The sequence below is a fragment of the Fukomys damarensis genome, unplaced genomic scaffold, assembly GCF_012274545.1.
Source record: "Fukomys damarensis isolate Sample0158 unplaced genomic scaffold, DMR_v1.0_HiC HiC_scaffold_35, whole genome shotgun sequence".
NCBI classification, from domain to species: domain Eukaryota; kingdom Metazoa; phylum Chordata; class Mammalia; order Rodentia; family Bathyergidae; genus Fukomys; species Fukomys damarensis.
The window spans coordinates 48,189,860-48,209,728 of NW_022900947.1; the positions used below are offsets into that span (position 1 = coordinate 48,189,860).

The following is a 19,869-nucleotide window of genomic DNA, read 5'->3' on the forward strand; positions in this document are numbered from 1 at the left end:
TCAGAAGAACCCACGCTATAATATCCAGTGAGTTGATATCAGGACTGCAGAAATGAACTGAAGCTAAGAAATCAGTCGTAGTAAATAAATATTTTTGTTAGTATACAGCGCCACCCAGTGTCACGGAATTCTCAATGGCGTTCCCTACAGTAGGCTGTTGTGCCAAGGTAGAAAGGGAAGTGATGAGGACTCCATTTGAAGGTGTTAATTTTAATGTTTGTGTAGGGATGTTTCATATCAGCTTATCAGTAAACAGTAAATTGAGATGAAGCAGAGATGCGACAGAACTGAAACGGTTACCTTAATTTCCACACAGTGGTGGTTTTTCTCTACATTGCTTGAACAATTCCAGAAAAACTGTTTTATTAATTCACTGTATATTAAAAATACCGTAAAACATTCCAAAAAATATAATTCCAGAGTTATTATAGACTCTGAAATAATATGCACTTCTGCATATATAAAATGATGACAGAATTAAAGTACAGGTAAAAATGGAAATGAATGTTAAAAAAAAAAAGCCAATGGAAGTTTTGGTTTTCTGTAGTGATTCTTTCCAAAAGTGACATTTCAGAGAGATGCTACTTAGCAGTTAAGCAGAACAATTGGGTCATAAATATTCATATTAAGGAGAATCTAGAAAATAAATGTATTAAAACTGACAATGCTTCATTACATCTTTATTGAAGTGAAAAGACAAAGTGATAAAGATAACAAAATATGTCTGTCAGTGTTCAGAATTTACACAAATTTGAATAAAATAAACAAATGATTCTGTACATTTCTCACTTTAGTTTTTCCTAAATGTTGTGTTCTCTACTACTTTTTATTGTACTATCTTTTAAAGTTGTACTCCACTGAAGCTGAAAATGTGCACCTCTGGCTTCGACTGACTCAGTTTCTCCTTTTGCATGATCTACAACCTAATCAAACTTGGAATTTCTGAAGACCCACACAATTTTATTCACTTAAATGGATCTATTTCCAGGTTCTCTTATTGTACTAACAATGTTTACATTTCCTGTAGTTGAAATATTTTATTCATCATTTAGCAAATGTAATTATTGTTATTAGTCTTGCTATTTCTGCTGTTACTATTTTGATGATGATGGTTACCTTCTTGTTCTTTTATTTTTCAGATCTTGTCTTACTTGACTATTTTTGCTGTGTTCCTAGGTTTACTTTTTTCATATTCCTGCTGTCATTAACATTTAGGCCCTTCTGATTTCATATCATTATTATAATTTTCTTATACATAATCTCAACTCCTTGCACTCTGTCATGGAATAAAATTGTTGTATCCAGTATTGTTTTGTGGTCTTTCAAGGAGTCTGTAAGCTCTTTAAAAGTAAATGTTACATCTTCTAATGTACACTCCTATCAACATTTCTTACCTTGCATTTCACCTGTCTGATGTTGATAATGTAGTAACTAAACAGCAATGCAAGACAAATTACTCAGGATGGTACAATCCAATGTATTAGGTGTGATGAATCATGGTATGTACATTACTTTGGTTTTGGAGATTACATATGAGATTCAAGAACATATTTTGTAATAACATTGACCACTGGAATGGACTTAAAAATTTTTCATCTATCTAAGGCAGAGGAGAAACGTAGATCCCAAAAGAGAGCAGTACACTTCCAGGGATCCATTAAAGAGAAAGAAGAGGCAGTATTACACAACAACTTCTTGTTGAAGAAACAAAGAATAATGACTACTTATGATTAATGATCAACAAAGTAAGACATATGGCCAACAATGTACAATAATATCACAAAGATGTAAAATTAAGGCTAGTTAAATTCCAAAACACATTTCTTATTCAACTGGTTTAGATCTGTTTTCCATTTTTTGGAAAGAAGGAAATAGACCAGTTTATTAGCACATACTTCACGATTATCATTCATTTTATAGTTTTAACATAGTTACCTTTACACCTCCGTAAATGAATGTGAATTTTTTATTTTTTAATATTTGTGCTGATCCATTCTCTGAATAAAGACTCTCAGAGCGTGCAAATGTCAGGAAAGATGGCTGTCGCTTTGTATTTAAAGTCAAGACTTTGATATCTAGGATGGGAAGCATGGAGGAAAGTAAGCAATAACGGGCGTAGGAGACTTTTGGTCAAGATGGCTTTGTGAATTCATACATCACTTCCCTTTGCTTGCAAACACGACACAACTATAATAAATTATTTTAGCAAGTTAGCACTATTACCTTGAAGATTCTGGGCAGAGGCATCGTCAGATTTTAACTCCCGCTGGATAAAGCGAAGTGTCTACATGGACAAGAACAAGCCACTCTATGAAAATAAGGACTAGGCTGCATCTTCCTAGCAATGGAAAGATGGCTAAAATGCTGTGACTGTTTCTGGAGATGATGGTTTTTGTATGGCTGCTAACCTTGAAGAAAGGAGAAAAAATTTTAAAAACTCATCCCAGATGAGACATGGCTTGGGTGAACTGTTAGCTGAGTTACTTCACTAGAGCATTGTAACATGTGAGCCCACAGTATTCTTTATTCCGGCTGGGCTTCATGAAGTCATTTGGAAGCAAATGCAAATCCGCTGGGTAAAGAAGGAAAGTAGGGGAGGAGAGGAACAAGGAAGGGGGAAAGGATGGAGATTTCTTGGGTGAGATTTAATCAGAAAAATCAATATTTGAGAAATCGGAGCAAATAAGTGTTATAAAACTCTAAGTAACAATATACTCTCCAGGCTAAACAGAAAGGTAGATACAACGAATAGGAAGAGAGTACTGAGAAAGTCTGTAGAATGTAGTGTAGAATAAGAAGGAGATGGAGATGGTAAAGAGGCATTGAGTCATGTACGATACACTTGTGAAGCAAGGCATTGCTAACGTGAGGAAATAGGAAGGAGAAGAGCTTATCGACACAAAGAGCGTCTAGGAATCTTTGGATTAAAGAACATTTCAGTTTTCAGTTTGAAATTACACACACAATGGCTAAAAACAACTCCTAGTCCACTATAGTGATACTGTAGCACATTTTAAAGGGGAAAAAAATGTCTAAAGCTAACAAGGGAAGAAAAGACAAACAAACTACATAGAAACAAAAAGTCTAAAAACAAACTCACCATGAACTCAAATTATATCAAATGACAATAAAATGCTATATTTAAAGGATTAAAGGGAAACACAGGTATACATGCAGGAGCATACATGATTATTTTTTATTGTGTCCTCTGCAAAACTTACTAATATTTTGCTTGTTTTTCCTTAAATAAATAAAAACATAGGGAGAATGAAACTTTAACAAAAATTAATTCTACAAATAATTCTACTTCGAAGTTATAAAATACAAAACAGCCCTGAAAATCCAATTATTTAGCTGTTCAGTCTAAATACTATTTACATCCTAGAAATTTCCATAAATTTAAATGTCACTTTAAGAATGAGTGTTCTAACTTATTTTCTGCAATTAAAACAATTAATGAACTAATCCATTTAAATTATAGTTACATAGGAAAAGAACTTATTAGGTTCTTGTTATTTAGTGTTGCATAAAAAAGAAAAACACCAAAGTAAATGGCTTAAAATAATTTATTTTGTTCCCATTCTACCACAGAGGAGTTTGGAAAGTGCTTGGTTGGATGATTTGTAGCTGAAGGTGGTTATCAGCTCTGCCTTGTGAGCAGGACTATCTACTTTAGAATAGATTTTAACTTAATGTAGGTTTCTTTCAGGTTCTCAGATATGATCTCTCTCCACATAGTCTTATCCTCTAGGGCATGGACAAACTCCTTGTTTTTTCTTTTTAATAGTTTAAACTAATCAGTTTGCACATTTAGCATCTTTTCTCGATATCTCTTTTAGATATTAATTCATTCAAAGCATTTTCTATTTTCCATGTGGTCGTAGATATCAGATTCTGTGCACATTCCACCACAGCTGTCTCTCTGCTTGAAATCCAGTTTCTTCTCTCTCTTTCCACTCTTCCTGGAGCCCTTCCTGGCTTCTCTTGCTGCCCTATTGAGACTGCATTCCCCTTCTGATCCGCACACTCCATACAGGGAACCAGTAACAAATTCCTCTGAAACGTAATGAAGTAAAGCTCGTTTCTTCAAATGTTCAATTCAGAGATTAAGAGAGGTTTATTTGTGATTATATGGTGTTGGGTAAGACAACTGTGACTAAACCTTCACTTTCAAGATGGCCTTTTTACTTAAACATGTTGCACCTAGAGTCTCCCCTCCCTCCCCCCCACGTCTCTCCTTTTCTCTGCCACTCTATCTCTTTGACTTTGAGTGTCTTTTTCTCTCTTGCTGTCTGTATTTCCACATGACATCGTATCTTTCATGAGTGACTCCTTGAGTCTAAACTGGATCCTTTCTCCGGGGCCCGGCGATAGTACCTCCTACGATCTGGCAGCTCCCTTACGGCAGCCATCAGATGTCTCAAGGCAGCAGATGCCAACTTCCAGGACTCGTGCGGCATCATTTTGGTTGTATCCTGCTGTACAGTGCGGGTGCAGGATCTACTGAGACAAAAGGGTTAGATCAATAGAGGGAGCAACAATATTGCACTGCAGATAAATCTGTTTGAGAAAACACCACCTTGTTTGGAAAATATAATTTGTTACAATTATCATTTAAATACTTATATATTTGAACAAAATATTCAGACACATAAAGTAAAAAGTTGCTACTATAAATATTCTAAGAATTAAAATTTCCTAAGCAAATTGTGAAAATGGACTTATTATATTTAATGGAATTTTACCTTAGTATCACTCCTACAGGGTACTATAATAAAACCATGTTTTAATGTACAAATAAATAAAACCACTCATAATATTTTCAGTCAGTGCGAAAGTGGCCTTCCTATCATCCTCTAGTTTCCTAGACTGGCCTGCAAATTAAATTGACATAAGATTGATTAATATAGAGTATATTTAATTACATAAATAAGCCCAAGGGCCCCACAAAGTGTGAGCGTCAAAGAAGAATCAGATGATTGAAGTTTACACAGCATCCTGAATTACAGAAAAGAGTACAGCTTGGGGCTCTGCAGAAAGAAGTTGATATAAATTACAAGAAGAGGATGGGAGGAATTGAGTAGTGAGAAAAACCTGGGTAACTATGAGCATAGAAAAGATCTCGAGCTGTCCAGAGGCAGCCCTGGGAGGAACAGGTGATATTCTTTGCATTCCTTAGAGTAGGATTCTGAGCAAAGGAATTCTTGACGATTGATGAAGTTCTGGGACAGGTGATCCTCAGAGGCTCCATCTTCAGAAGGCAAAGGTAAGGTCAGAGAAGGGCTGCTCACCTTGCTGATCACAAGCAGCCTCACCTGGAAGTGATCAGCAGACAAGAGTCATTTCTGAAACTCCTTCATAATAGAATAGAAGAATTTGTACACAGCAAATAGGGGTGGGAATTTGTTAACAAAATGATCCAGTAAGAAACAATCAGATTGTTTATAGTTTTTTCCCATTAACCAATGTACAGAGGCCTGGGTTCATGATGTGTTACCTCCAATAAACTCATCATAACTTGACTTGGTCAAAAGTTAAAAATGCATTTTATGTACATGAAGTTTATCAGGTATTTACCCTGGTGATTGTGCAGCTAGTTGGGAGCTCTGGCCTGATGTTGCTGCCAGTGTTGAAAGAAGGAATCATATGGTATTTTGGTAGCTGGGAAAATCATGATTATGATTTGAATAGTGAATTCTGTTGAATGTGCATACTTTTATACAGTTGAAAAGTTGTAAGTTGATCCATTAAAGGTTGGGGTCATCTTGTTTTCCACATTTTTTGTCATTTTATTTATTTTTATTAGTACGTATTTGCACTAGATAATAATTATATTTAATGTGGGAAGTTGGTATGTTTGTAACAAATGTATTAATTCTGTTTTGTCCCTTTCCCATCTCATCTATTCCTATTCCCTACAGCTCTTGACCACCCTTCCTATCTGAAAAAGCTCCTGTTTTGTTCTCAATTCTCTCCTTTTTTTTTTTAGTACCAGGTATGGAACAACTTGGGTCTTTGCACTTGCGAGGCAGATGGCAGAACCACTGAGCTAAATCCCCAGCCTTCTCTTTCTTAAAATCTATTTTTTCTTCCATTTCCCCTCTACTCCATCTGTTTTTTCCTCTCCCCATTTGCAAATGAATTTGTGAATAGAATAAAAGCAGAACTGCTAACCCATTTCATATCATTATGGAAATCATAATTTTGTGAATGAAATTCTGCATTGCTATTTGAATAATAATCCATTAGATTTACCTAATTTAAGAAGAAAGTTGAATGCTTTTGTAGTTAGAAAGTGCTCTTTATGGGATATATATTAATTTTCCTTAAGACATAGTCCTACTGACAGGTAAAGTATTCATTTTCGTGCATCCATAGCTAAGTTTTGTACATATTTTACCTTTGCCTTTCAGTGTAAAAGCTATTTCAGCAGTTTTGTTAGTTTCACATTTTCATTGATCTTAGTCATAATCTATCATCACAATATGAGGTCACAGCAGCTAATTAATATTACAAGGCTACTTTCTTATTTAAATACTGTATTATTTAAATTTTTTTATTTATATTTTCTGTGTTTTACAAATACAATTATTCAGTTGCAGTTCCATTTATAATTCTGCAGCTTAATAAAAATCAGCATATGAAATACTAGAGAAAGTCGCATGCACAAAATATAATAGAATAAGCAAGCAATCATTAAATATCAACCCTTTAAAGTTTCACTCAAAATGTTCCTAAGAAAACCATAAAAACAAGATAAATTCAATTTCCTTTCCTAGGCACTACTGTGTTCCAGGTAATTCACAAGGGAATATGGTGATTTAATTGTCTGGATGGCGCAGTAAGAGACCCTCTGAAGTCAGGCTGAAGTCTGCACTGTAGTATCAAGATTCCCTTTCACACAAACACACACATTCTCTGGATACTCAGCGTGATATCCAGTAAGCACAGATATGAAAAGCTAACGAAGAAAGAATGCTTGTTATTTATTATTCAGTACTCTCCTGGGGTTTCTTGCCACTTGGAGTTAACATGCTTTTGTATGAAATATTTAACACTCAACAGTTCCTTCTTAGTACAACCAAATCAAACCATGTACATAAATTAGAAAAAGCAGGATTAAAAGCTTGGATTTTTTTTTTTTTCTATTTTAAATGCTGTGATGAAAAGGTGGCTCACAAAGGTTTTGTGCCTAATTCCTTTTTATCTTGAAATAACACGAGGGTCCCTCTGCAGGAAGTTTTGCAGCCAATGGGCAAGGCACGTCTGCTATGACGGGGACCTTCGTATTCCCCAAAGGTGCATGAGTCAACGGCTTTGTCCTCAGACTCACAACGCTATTGGGTTGGGTTGGGAAAGTTTAAGAGTGGTGGCACAGTAGAAGGTGTTTATGTTGCTGAGGGAATTGCGGAGTGCTGTCACTTTCTCTTTCTGTTCCTGTCCAGAGAGGAGTGGCTTTGTACTGCCACACACACTGCCTCCACCTATGCTGTCCCTACAGGTCTGAAAGAACTAGGACCACCTGAACACACATTGAAACCTCTAAAACAATGAGCCACAGTAATCATTTTCTTTTATAAGTTGATATTCTCATAATTTTTGTAGTAATGGAAAACTAATAGAGGCACGTTTTTCATAGTGTCAAAATATCTTCAGCCAAACAAATGTCCATGATCACCATTTTTCGCTTTGTTACCATAGTGCTTCTTTACCCTTTATATATACATAGGTACTTAAAATATAAGCAACCTAGATGCACAGATACATGAATATATAAATTACTTAGACATACAGTACTTAGATACACAAAGTACAACAGCAAGCAGGAAAGAAAACACTAACACAGTGTTTCAAACAAGACATGAGGAAGTGTTCTTGAAGTGCATGTCTGAGGGCAGAGAGCTTTTCAGAACTCGAAGGAAATGTCTTTACTTTCAGTGGGTGAGTTGAAAGGAGTATGAGTTCAAATTAGAATTATTATTATTTTTTTTCCTGGTACCAGGGATCAAACTCTGGTCCTTGTGCGTGCGAGGTAGGCAGCGGAACCACTGAGCCAAATCCCTGGCCCTTAGAATTCACTGTTTTCATTCTGTCAAAAGATAAATTATTCCCAAATTAATTTAAAGATCTGATTGCCTTTTATTTACAGTTTGAGAGTCATACTGCCGAACACCAGGGATGTTTCATGAGCCTCATAGGGAAGTCTGCTTTATAAACAGAAAAGGGCTGTAAAGCAGACACAGGCAACAAAAACCTGGTCATTTCAACACTGCTTCTTTTGGAGGGCTAGACTGGAGGAGACTTTCTATTTTGCTGACTTCTTGTAGACTAGAATCCCCTGGGAAGTCTGGGAAAACTGGTCTGTTTCAAAGTTCACTTTGCTTATGCGAAACCTGCTGAGACGCAGGATTCTGTCGCGGTTTGTTCTTTTAACCTCATTACTCAAAACAGAAAATACATTTTTATTGGCTGCTGAATTCGCTTTCTATTGTGAGGTAAGATATTACCAGAAATTCCACGGCGATGCACTGATTATCACATGACCGGCGTCAAGGTGTGGCTCAGTCCATTCCTCTGTTCATGGCTTCATGAGGCCACAGTGATGATATCGGTAACCCTGAATTTCCAACAGGGCTTTGACTGGGGAAATGAGTCTTCCAACCTGCCTCAGATTGCTGGTGTAACTTATGTCCTTGTTTCTGAATAATTTACACTGTCTTGCTTCACTGAGGCCAGAAGGGAAGTGAGTCTTTGATCTCAAGGAGATAACCAGTCATTGTTTTAAGGGCTTTAACCTGTTTATGGCAGGCCCAACTAAATAATCTCCTTTGATAAATTCAGAATCGAGTGATTCAGGATCTTAACTATATTTGTAAAATGCCATTATCTTCAATGGATTCTGTTGACTACCAGCAAGTTAGGCTGTGCTTCTCTCAAAAACGAAGGATTATGCAAAGTGGTAAGTCCTTAGGTGGTCTCCTCTGGGAACATGTGCTAGAGATAATTTAAGAGAAACTATTTTCCTGACCAAATAAATGTAGAAAACAAATGCTTATAGAGCCATTTTCCTCTATTGCAAATCTGTGGGCTTTGCCAGGTGTGCTGGTGCATACTTGTAATCCCAGAACTCTGGAAGGCCTAGGCAGGAGTTATGAGTTAGAGGAAGTCTGGGAAACTCAGCAAGGCCTATTTTTTAATAAATCAATAAACAAATAAATAAATAAACAAAAATGAGTAGGATATGTAGCTCCATGAGAAGGCCCTGGGTCCCATCTTTAGTTTGGCAAAGAGGAAGAAAATCTATGGGCTTAGTATTTTGTTTCAGTCAAAAATTATAAATATAAGGTAAAAAAAAAAGTGATGATATATCACATGACACATTTATCTTCACTTATAATTAAATATTTTAAGAAGTGTATACAGAATTAATGACTAAAGGCTATTAACTATATTTCTTCTGATATGTTTAATAACAAGAATATTAACAAGTGCCAGAACACAGGTGACAAAATAGCAACAATAGCGATGAAGATGAAAATCAAAACATTTGCATCTGTGTCCTTACATATTACTGACTATGACAAACTTGCAAACTTGCAGCAGCATAGTCTTTGCCCTCTTTGTCTTTTTTTCTCTTTTTGCCTACTTCTTCCCACCACCTGCATTGGCTATAGCCCACCTTCCCTTCTCCTTTCACCTTGTTGGGCCATTTCTGTGTCCTTATTGAAAACAGTGCATCTAAGAAGGAGGCTCTGTTCTGCTCTTTGCACCCAAATCCTACCTCTTCTTCAAGTTTGGATCATCCTAGGAAGCCCTTCAGAGAAAATTATTTCTTCTGAATTCTCACTGTTCCCAGTTGCAGTGTCACTTGTGCGCTTTTACATTTTTATCCGAGCTATGTGTTTACCTAAAGGTGAAGGTACAAGACATACTAATTTCTGAGACATAATATCAACTCAATTAATTACAGTAAAATATGTGTGTGTGCTTCTTCCGTATTACTAGCTAAAATTTTTTTTCTCATTGAGTTTTATTGGTACATTTTAGGTAAACAGTACAGTTACATTCATCATTGGGATCGTGCACCTCTACATGACAGGTCTTGGCTTTCATTTTTTCCCCTTGTCCCTGCCCTCCCTAGGTTAATTTTTTTGAGGAAGAAATTTTTTGATTTCATGGCACTTTCACATTTCCATATAAAATATATAATGCATGCAAGAAAAAGATTGATCTTTTGGGTTGAAAAGTACTGCACTGTGTGTCATAATATTTTAAATTAGTATATTTTATTCATCTTTATTATAAATACATTTTGTAGGAAGGAGAACTCTACACTATTAGCTGGTCTTCAAAGTCATAGGGTAAAAGCTATCATAGATCAGCATAATCAATAATTATTTTCTACAATCTCTGGCAGTGATTTATCATTGCTTCTTTAAAACATAAAATGCCTTTACATTAAATACTTTAAAATATTTTTTAAAAATAACTTGGAATTTAAAAATTATTTTGTTTGAATTACCTTTTCCTGTTGTCATACTAGTAGTAGTACAAATGAGGAATATATGAAACCCCATTAAATTATTTTGCTGATATGGCTTAATTGTGGGCTTTACTAAATATTCTCTACATTTATTTTCTTTTTAACATTTTATTTTATATTTTATTGAGATGAATGCTTTATGATATTTTAGTGTGTTATAATTTAGTACTTTTTTTCATCTTTTGGGTATTCACCATTGTTAAAAGACAAAATTCACAGTGTTAAAAAAAGCTAACCTTGCTTGTGTGTGTGTGTGTGTGCGTATGTGAGTGTGTGTAATCTATTTTGCCCCTTTTTACTTTCATATCAACCAAGCAAAAATAGACAAAGAAGGAAACAAACAAACAAAAACAAAGAAAAAGTAAAATGAACCCAAAAGATTTTTCAGCACTGAAATGTTTGATAAGTGTGCCCCCCCCAACCCCAAGGGAATGTGGAATCCACCAGATGTGGGGAAGGGATACGAGTCACAAGTAGGTCCTATTGTGTTTCCACATCTATTTTTTTACTATGTCAATGCTAAGTCTTGTCCCACCTTTCCCACTGGGCTGGGTCAGTCAGTGGTGTGTTGCGTAATTCAGAGCTGTAATCATGCCAGTGACTTTTAGTGTTTGTGCCCTTCTGTGTGCTCCAGTCCCCTGCTATCCATGCCTAGCTTTGTGGCCTGTGGCTAGTGGTGTGCCCCACTTATTCCAAGAGCCCTTCTGTCCATACACCCTGTGATGTGACAATTGTTCAAGACAAGGCATATCCCTCATTAAGCTGGCAAATGGAGAAAATAATTACATCCCCAAGTTCAACTCTGGAAATAGGCAGTATGGAGCCCAAGCAGTCCACTGAACATGATTCTAGTATGTTCATACCCGGGCCTTAGAAATCCACAATGGACAAGCCTGGCTTTGCCCAACAGAAGATAGGACCATTGTGTCTTCCATAGCCTGAACTCACCACTGCTTAAACTTTTAAGGGTTCTATGATTCATCTGTCTCCTCTCTGCAACCGTTTCTTGTGGCTATCTCCCATCTAATCATTGTGATGGAGTGACATCAGAGACATTGAAGTGTGGTGGTTCTGTGACTTCTTATTCCTGGAATGTTTCAGTTTTAAACATCAAATCCCTTTTCCAAATGGCTCCTGATGATAGAACTCCTACATATGGTGTCCACTGTAATTCATTTTTTATTTCCAACTCAAGCCTGCCAAATGGAAAGAGACACTCTCAGAGTAAATCTTGCACTCTATTAGTAACTTACAATAACCATAAGTTTTTCTTGGAACTAGTGCTACCAGTCCTTTGTTTGTCCCTGTGACTGCCAACCCTCCCTGGGCTTACCACGTGTGTGCAGAGCCAGGTCTCCCTCCCTGGGAACAGTGGTTATTGTTTCAGATTGCTGTGTTTCTTTTCTATGCAAAATCTTCAGTTTCTGTGTGATTTCTAGCTTTCCTCTAAGATCTTACTTGACTCTCAGAATTCCTCTTGTCTTTCTCTCCACTAAGTTGTTTTCCAGGTGTCTGGATTCCAGGTCATGGAGAGCCTGTGATTTGCTGACAGCTTTTTCTCCAATATCTCTTCTCTTTTCCATTTAACTTTTATATTAGTCTTTGAATGGGACTTCACTGCAGACTTTTTGCCTCTATAGCTTGTCACCTAAGGAAATTTTCTATTTTTGTTTGTATTTTTTTGGTGTTTTTGTTACTTATTATTCCTGAAGGAGAAATATGATAGACTGATTACATTTCCCTGCTAAACCAATCTTTACTCTCTAATCCAACTGGTTTCTAACACTATTTTTTTTTTTTTTGTACTAGGGATTAAACTCAGGTCCTTGTGCTTGTGAGGCAGGTATCAGAACCACTGAGTTTAATCTCCAGCCCCTAACACTAATTTTTTGAACTAAACTTACTTTCAAACTAGAATATACTTACTCTTCAACATTCAGGATTACTGGTTCATAATTTATTGCATTCATTTTCATCTTTACCTCTTCTATTTTATAGTTTTTATCTCCCAGTATTTTTTCATGATTTAATTTTTTACCAATATCATATATCATTCTAATCCTTTAAAAATGCTTCTTTGATTATGGCCAATTTTCTATTATTCCCACATTTTCCTTAGCTCACTTCAATACCTGGAGTAGTCAGCCAATTAAAAAATATAAAGCTGTCAGAGCTGGTTTTCTTCAGCAGGCAAAATCTGCCAAGTTTCCTTCGATTTAAAAAATTACTAACATTTTTTTTTCGAGTGCATAGCATTAACTTTTTGCTCAAGTATAATTTTTCTTGGTGAAGTACATTCTATTGGAATCATTATTCTGGAGAAGATGTATTTCTGTGGTGTAGTAACAATCATGCTGTTGAAAATGTCTTTTTATTAAAGGACTAACATCTTATTAACAATAAAACTTTACTTTTTAATGTTGGTCTGAATTCAGAATATTAATGACTTCATAAACACTTCCAATAAATAACATATGTTATGAATTATAAAAAAATCTCTTTAGAACATTTCTATAAGACATGCCAAAACATAAATAATAAGCACTGAAAAATGCTAATAATCAACAAATATTTGTTCACTGTCGGCAAAATCTTTTTTTTTTCTTTTTACTGAGTTTATTGGTACATTCTAGGTATACAGTACAGTTATATTCATCATTGGGATCTTGTACCTCTACATGACAGGTCTTGGTTCTCATTTTTTCCCCTTGTGGCAAAATCTTTTCAAGTCGTGAGAAAATCTACTATCAAAAAATATTGATCTACTGACTCAATAGGAATCCTCTACTCTCATGTGAATTTTATTTTATGTAGGTAAGAATAGCATATAAATGATTACAGAGATAAATAAAATGTGTAGTGGGCCAAATCTTCAGAAAAAATAAGAAAAGATGAAGCCCGGAGGGATTAATACAAAGTTCTTAGTAAATATCCAAGACAGTTGAAATTTATAATTTTAAATGCAGCACACTTTGAGAAAATGAAGCTTCCATAACCTAAAGGAAGTGAGGGAGAATCCACCAGGATATACCTGGAAATGACGTTGCAATCAGAGGGATAAGCAAATAAAAAGCCCAGAAACTGGACTATATGTTCAATGAACAAGGAGGCCAGTGTGTGGAGAGCAGTATGTATGAGAGGGTAAATAGAAAATGTGATTAGGTAGATAATGCTGGCCACATAAGTGAATCCTAAGACATCACTGTAAGTACCTTGGGCTGAACTCCTAAATGAGATTTAAAGGTACCTCAGGTCTGCTATAGAGAGACGGAATAATTAAGCTTTATTTGTTTCAAAACAGCGTATTTTTCCTCATTGTTTCATAGGTTATACTAAACAAGATTACACCTCTAAGAATTATAATTAATTTTCCATATTTTGCAATTTATATAAATGAAAACTTGCATACTCTATGTAAGGTTTTATATCAATTTCTTTAACTAAATATCATTATGAGATGCGTTCTCCCTTCACCATGCAGTAGTTATGAAGATGTAACTTGTTCATTTTCATTGATCCATAAAATATATTTCATATTTACTTTTCTCACTTTTGGTAGTTATTTTAATGTTTTCCATTTGAGCTGTTATGCACAATGCTTTTATCATTTAAATATGCATGGATTTGGGGTTATACAGCACATTTTCTTTCACAATTAATGCCTAGAGGTGGATTCTAGGGCCCTCAGGACATAGTTTTAGCTTTATTCGTTACTGACAGATTGCTTTTAGAAGTGATAGTGGATCACATTCTCACCAGCATGAAAAGACACTGTTGCTCCACATTCTGCACCACGTGGGGTTTCATTCTGTCTTTCTTTTGTTTACTTCCTTCCCTCATTTCCTTCTTTCCTTCTTTTCCCCTTCCTTTCTCTTCCCTTCCAATCTTCTATCTTTCTTCTTGTCTTCCTCTTTCTTCTTCATGTGTTCCTCCACCTCTTTCCTTCTGTCATTTTCGAAAGGGGATTTTGGTTTAATTTACTTATTCCTGATTACTATGAGGTCGACTGCTAGGCCATCTACTTCTGTGTACTTTGAATTTGTTCTTTCACAGACATTTGAGTTTTCACCAATTTTTTCTTTTGGGTATTCTGAATTTTCTTAGACTCTTAAAGGAGTTTTATATATGTTATGTAATACTATGTCTTGCAAATACATTATTCCACCCTGAACCCTGCCTTGCAAAACTTTTAATGCCGTCTTTGTAACAAATAAATCATAAGGATCTTCTCCCATATTACTATATTAGAAGTCTAAATTATACTTTTTCAAATGGCCAATCCTGTACTCCATCATATACTGAAAAGACTGTTTTCTTCTCAGTGTTACTCAAAGTCATCTGGACCTGTTTTTAGACTTTGTATTCTGTTTCCTTATCTACCTATTTTCTCTAATAGCAAAGCATCTAATTAGTTTCCTATTGTTGCTATTGTGGACTCATACAAATGTAGTGATTTCAAAATAATACAGATTTATTAGCTTATAGTTCTGTAGGTAACAGTCCTAATAGGAGTGCTGTTGAGCTAAAAGCAACATGTTTATGAAGGTCCATTATTCTCTGCACCACGTCATTTGCACTCCTGTGTAAAACTATATGAAGTATAGAATCTGATAGTCAAATCTTTTTCTATTTCTTCTAGAAAGAGATTTCCTGCTCTTAATTTTTAAAATAGGAAGGAAAAAATTTTAAGATATGTTATGTCGATGTACTAACCTCCCATGATGAATGTAATTATTACGTACTGGAAACATACTAATAAAATTTTTAAAATATAGGAAATGTAAAATAAATTTTGTAGTGGAACAAATATAAGTGGGTAAAAGATTAAAACTAGATCCTTATCTTTCACCATGCACTAAACTAAAATCCAAGTGCATTAAAGATCTAAATATTAAAAAGAGACACTAAAAATATAAATAAAAATATTAAAAAAGAGACATTAATTTGCTGGAAGATAAGTTAGGCAGAACTCTTGAAGACATTGGCATAGGAAAAGACTTTATGAACAAATCCTCACTAGCACAGGAACTAGCAAAATAATAAAAAAACTGGCATCTCATCTTATTAAAAAGCTTCTGAACTGCAAAAGAAACCGTCAACAGTACTAAAAGACAACCTACAATGTGGGAACAATTTTTACCAGCTGCTCCTTAGACGAAGGACTATTATCTCGGGTGTATGATCTCCTTGATGACCCTCTGTATTCTGTTTGCCAATATCTTAATTTGGAATTTTGCATCTATGTTCATTAGGGAGATTGGCCTGTATTTCTCCTTTTTGGTTGGGTCTTTCCCTATTTTAGGAATCAAAGTAACACTTGCTTCTAGTAATGAATTTAGAAGTATTGCTTCCCTTTCGATTTCATAGAAAAGTTTAATGATTATTGACAATAGCTTTCTAAATGTCTTGTAGAATTCAGCAGTGAATCTGTCAGGACTTGGGCTTTTACTTGTTGATAAATTTTTAATTACATTTCCAATTTCACTGATTGCAATTTGGGTGCTAAGAAATTTTATATCTTCTTCATTCAACTTTGGTAATTCACATATATCTAGAAATCTGTCCAGTTTTTCTGTGTATTCCATATTATTACAGTACAGATTCTCAAAGTAGGTGTTGATGTCGCTCTGGATTTCTGCTGGATCTTTAGTGACTTCATCTTTTTCTTTCCTAATTGCATGGATTTGAGCCTTTTCTTTCTTTCTTTTTTTCCTTCTTTTTCTTTTTTTTTCTTTTTAGATAGGTTTGGCTAAGTGTTTATCAATTTTATTTATTCTTTTGTAAAATTAACTCTGATTCACTGATTTTTTGTAACATTTTCTCATTTTGCATGGCACTGATTTTTGCTCTGATCTTTAAAATTTCTTCCCTTGTCATGCTTTGGATTTGTCTTGCTCTTCTTTTTCTAGAAGCTTAAGATTGAGCATTAGGTTGCTTATTTGAGCTCGCTCTATTTTCCTATTGTACGCATTCACTGCTATAAATTTTCCTCATAGAATTGCTTTCATTTTGTCCAATAGATTCCTGCATGTGGTATTAGCAGTATCATTTATTTATAAAAAAAAAATCTAATTTATTCTTTAATTTCTTCTGTAACCCTTTGGTTGTTCAGGAGAGTACTATTCAATTTCCATGTGTTTGTGAAGTGCTTGTAGTTTCCTTTGCTATTGATCTCCAGTTAATTGCATTTTGGCCTGATAATATATATGGGATAATTTTAATTCCTTTACATTTACTTAAACAAGTTCTATGAGCTACTACATGGTCTCTTTTAGAGAATGACACGTGTGAATCTGAAAAGAATGTATACTCTGATTTTATGGTGTGGAACACTGTAGAGATCTGTTAAAATCATTTGTTCAAAAGCTTGGCTCAGTTCTAGTATTTTGGTGTTCATTTTTTTTTTTTTTTTTTTTTTTCTGTTTTTTTTTTTTTTTTTTTTTTTTGTCTACATGATCTATTTGTGACAGTTGGATATTTATGTCCCCTACTACAATTATATTCATGTCTATACGATTTTTCATGTTCGTTACTATTTGTTTTGTATAGTTGAGTGCACTTGTGTTTGGTGTATATATATTTATGATTGTCATCTGTTGGGATTACAATGATTATGATTTCTCTTGGGATGTTCGTTCCCTTTACAAGGATGTAGTGTCTTTCTTTGTCTCTCTTAATCAGTGTTGGTTTGAAATCCTCTTGATCTACAAAGATAATAGTTACTCTTGCTTTTTTATTGGGTTCCTGTCACATAGACTATTGTTTTCCATCCTTTAACTTTCAGTCTATGAGTTTCTTTTGAGTATTATTAGATTTTGATTCTTGACCCATTCTGCCAGTTGATTTCTTTTGATTGGTGAATTGAGGCCATTAACATTAATGGTTACAACTGATATGTATTGACTTATCATCATCGTGTTATTGTCCTATTGGCTCTTTTAAATTTTTTCCCCCTCTCCCTTTAATTTCTTGCCTTGCTTGCTGAATTTGCTCTTTTGAGCCTCATGGAGTTGTGATCTTCATTGTCTTTTTCTAGGATACTATTGAAAATTGTTTGGAATGCTGCTTTGGTATTTATTGAGATTCTCAGGTGTTCTTTGTCATGGAAGTATCTTGCTTCCCTATCAATTCTGAAAGAGAGTTTTGAAGGATACATCAGTCTAGGTTGGATGTTGTTTTCTTTTAGGGCTTGAAATACTTTACTCCAGGCTCTCCTTGACTTGGGAGTTTGTGTTAAAAAGTCTGCTGTGATTCTGATGAGCTTTCCTTTGCATGTAACCTGTTTCTTTTCTCTAATTTCTTGTAGTATTTTGTTATTCTTTTGGGTTTCTGGCATCTTGATTATTGGTGGCCTAGGTGTAGATTATTTTTAATTTTTGATAATGGCTAGTTGGAGTCCTATAAGCCTCACTTATTTGCATGTCAAATTCTTTTGCTTTGTTTGGGAAGTTTTCTGTCATTAATTCTGTGAACAGTTTTTTAAAATGCTATTTGTACTTTTTTCTGATTTTTCATGGACTGCTATCAGTCTTTTATTATTCTTTTTTATATCATCTAGGAGCTGTTAGATTTATTTGTCATGTTCCCTTAGTATTTTTAAGAGGTTGATCTCCATCCTGTTTTTTTTTGTACCTGGGATCGAACTTGGGTCCTTGTGCTTGCAAGTCAGGCCACTGAACCACTGAGCTAAATCCCCGGCTCCACCCTGTTTTCTATGTCTGGTATCCTGTCTTCAGACTGGCTCAGTCTTTTATGTTAACTTTCAATAGAGTTTTTAATCTCCTGGATAACTGTTTAAATCTATTTCAAGGATTCCATCATTCCTATGCTGGGCAGTCATGGCTTAATTCATTGCATTCATGGTCTGAAGCTCATGTATTTTTTAACTGTTTCTGTTCTAGAGTCTCTAATCATGTCATTTATTCTGCTCACCATGTCTGTATTTATCCAGGAAATTATTTCTGTTTTGAATTATTCTAGAGCCACATTCATCTCTTTTGTTACTTCCTGTGGTATTAGTTTAGGGTGTTCAGGTGTTTGATTATCAGACTTTTTCACCTCATTTACCCCAGCATTTGCCTTCAATGAATAGACAGACTATTTTTGTGCTTGTGGCTTGCTTGAATGTCTTCTCATTTCTGTATTTGTTGTCGGTACTGTCCTTTGTTTAATTCCTGGGTTAATACTTTGATCTTCCTGTTATAGCTTGTCTTTAAATTTTGAGTCTCTAATGACTCTGAGGCAATCTCATTTTCATTATGCCAGGATGTACAACTGATTAGATCAATTACAACAACTTAGCCCAAGTGATACAGTCAGTAACCCAAAAGTTTGAAGCACAGCTTAGAAAAAGACAATTTGTGGTAGGTGTTAATCTAACATTTTTAACTGTGAATTAAATCAAAATTGAGCCTAGAACTCATGACAATGACCTCTGCTTTTGTGGTGTGAATTCAGGTACCAGACACAAGAGGTGCATGGGGTGGTGGTGGGGATGTTGTTTGTGGAGGAGCAGCTCCACCTGCTGCCGAGGTGGGGTGTCTAGGGCACAAGCTTGCTTTGGTTTATTTTTAAAACCTTGAATTTTAATTTTAACTTCACAATGGAAATCTGTGAAATGTCATTAAAGTTTACTTTTCCTCCACAGTAGAAAGTCTCTTCTTAGTCCACTTATATAGAACTATTTACATATAACAATGGGTGCCTTGCTTTTTTTTTTTTTAAGCACTGAGTTAGTAGCTCAATGCCATATTTGTATTGTTTTGTTTTGTTTCTGGTACCAGGCATTGAACTCGGATCCTTGTTCTTGCACAGCAGGCCATGGAACCTCTGAGCTAAATCCCCGGCACCATTTTGAATATCTAACCAAATACTGTCTCTAATTTTCTGGACTAAAGGATGATCTTCAGGATGACCTCAGGGGTAGGTTTATGTACTAAGAAAATATTATTTAAGGAATATAATTTCAAGATTAAATTATAAGCATGGATACATATGCAAAAAAGTTATATCAGCACCTCTTCCATACTCCAGTGCAAATAATTTAATTATAATATTCAATTGAAGTCTTAAGTGAATAGTGCAGTCTGCAATCATTATACACAGTTCTATCTATAACAACTGATTTGTTTTTTAAAATAATGACTCTGCTCAGATACTTTCAAAGCTTCCATGATAAATATAGAGTAAAATCTGATTTTTTTACAATTGTCATTTAGGTTTCTAAAAATATATGACCTTAACTAATTCTCTATTTTCTACCATCAACTTTGTCTTGCAGTAGATCTCATAGCAAGGATAATATGTACCTCTGAAATGCTGTAATT

At 34.9% G+C, this 19,869-nt stretch overlaps 1 long non-coding RNA gene across 2 annotated transcripts; it reads left to right on the plus strand.

Annotated features, from left to right (window-relative positions):
- Window positions 1–8,545: 8,545 nt before the first annotated feature.
- Window positions 8,546–19,390, plus strand: LOC104863996. 2 transcript variants are annotated; one of them, XR_780739.1, is made up of 3 exons: window positions 8,546–8,611; window positions 8,842–8,959; window positions 19,358–19,390. It is a non-coding gene; the product is annotated as an uncharacterized LOC104863996 (long non-coding RNA). The 2 variants fall into 2 exon arrangements; XR_780740.1 differs by lacking the exon at window positions 19,358–19,390 and adding an exon at window positions 19,327–19,354.
- The last annotated feature ends 479 nt before the right edge of the window (window positions 19,391–19,869 follow it).